A 2,073-nucleotide genomic window follows, 5' to 3' on the forward strand; every position below is an offset into this window, starting at 1 on the left:
TTAGAAAAATGAAGGATTTCAGTTTGATTCACACTTGCCATGATTGATGCATTTCCCAGGGAATCCATCCGTGTTCTTTGTCCTTCTAGCTGATGTGTTTTGGTTCCTTTCCCATGTGCAGACATTTTTACAAGCATGTGGGAACTTCACTTTAATTCAAAATTAAAATATCATATTTTACAAGTGTAAGTGTAATTAGCAGATACCTCTTTGTTGCTCCTTTAATGTTAATGGGGGGAGAATCCATTACACTTGGTAAGCTTTGGGTTAGCAGTTGAGTGGGTGAGCGTAAGCTAAAGGTCTGATGTCAGCCTTTGAAAGAGAAATTGGGTGAATTTTCTGGGCACTTGAAGTGATACTTACTTCAGTGCTTTATATTCCAAGGAATTCCGAGCAATGTCTCTCATATCTCTTTCTTAAAAACATCTGCAGACAGGTAATGGCCACATTAAGTGCTGCAGTGGGCATGTTCATATCTCATGTCTGTAAATACCCTGCTGAGCAGATCAGAGAGAGCAGAAATGGCTTAGTGAAAAAAAAAAAGCCTGAAATATTGTGGGTTTTGGAATTGGCAGGGAATTGCTGTGTATCTAATTTTTCATCTCCCAGCTATCCCTTACGTAAAGCGTTTTTGTGCTGTGATCGGCTGATGCATTTAACCCACCCCTGAAATTGTTTTTAACCACAGTGAGAATACTTCTGCTGAGGTCCCCCTTGCACAGATGAGTGGTGAAATAAGGTGAGATGAGGTGAAGTTGGGGAAGCCAGAAGGTGCCAGAGAGTGGTTCAGCTGTGAAACTCAGCATGGTCCATCAGCCTCTGAATGTTCTGGAGTCAGAAAGGGGCTTCAGTGCTGAACTCAGGCTTTAATGACTTTATACAACTTGGTAAGTGTGTGATATAACCAAGTTCTGTGATGTAACCACAGTCAGATTTAAATCTCTGCATCTTTTCCCAGAGATCCCATCATTCATTCAATAATCCAACATTAAATTTACCTCTGGAAAAGCCCAGGGTGTAGGAATAAGTGTCTGGCTCTTTATAAGAGTGACTTCTGCATATTGGGCAATAATTAACTAAAAATAGTATGCTGTATGTACAGCTAACATGCCATAATAGGAACACCTACATATTTTATTCCTTCTTTCCAAGAATTTTAGGGAATTTAATGTTAATAGACTTCTTTCAAGATTTATTAATTAATGTGTCTGTGCTCATTTATCGAGCTCTATGTGAGACAGCCGGGCAGCCTGACACCGGTCTGCAGCCCTGGATTGCTGAGGGTGATGGAATCAGCTCCAATAATTGTGCTGTCACCAGCTCTAGAAGGAGACTTTGGCAAACAGAAGAAACATGTACATAGGTGCTTTTCTGTGTTGTGTTCTTCAGTTTAAAATTAAATACCTCCTTGGAGTTCCAGGTCTGTCTGGTAACAGGATAAATAACACTTCAGTATAACCTGGCAGCTTGGCTTGGACTTATAGTCACAGTCGTTTCTTTTGTAATTTTTTTTTATTTGTGCAATCATAGAAGTAATTTGACTTGTTACAAATGATGTTTAGATAAGCTTCAATAGAAATTAACAAACCAGCCATCAAATGGGATTTATAAAAAGTTGCTTGGGAAAATATGTTGTAAGTAGTCTGCAATTCAAGGCATTTCCTTTGCAGGATGCTTATCAAGTCTGCATGTGCTACTTCCAAATTGAACTAGAACATAGATGAGAGCTATTTTTGATAGAAAGGGGTGGGGGGAAAGAAAATAAAGCCCAGTTGGAAAGTAGTAACAGGTTTTTTTCTCATTGCCTTAGGATGTAAATCCTGCAAGTGTGCAGAGAGAAAACAGACTTTGAAACAGCCGAAGAAAACAGATTTATCTGTGATGTTTGAAATGATGCTGGTAGTGTAAACGTGATTGAAATAGTCATTGTAGGAGTGGTGAGTAAATATACCAGAAGATTGTGGATAAACTGACTTCTCTTTGCTGCTCCATATGCCAAGTAAAGGCAGAATGTCCTGCTTGTTTCTGGGATGTTCCTTCCCCAGGGAGGCTGTATCAGGAAGAGCAGCCACT

Source organism: Geospiza fortis, unplaced genomic scaffold (genome assembly GCF_000277835.1).
Source record: "Geospiza fortis unplaced genomic scaffold, GeoFor_1.0 scaffold237, whole genome shotgun sequence".
NCBI lineage: Eukaryota > Metazoa > Chordata > Aves > Passeriformes > Thraupidae > Geospiza > Geospiza fortis.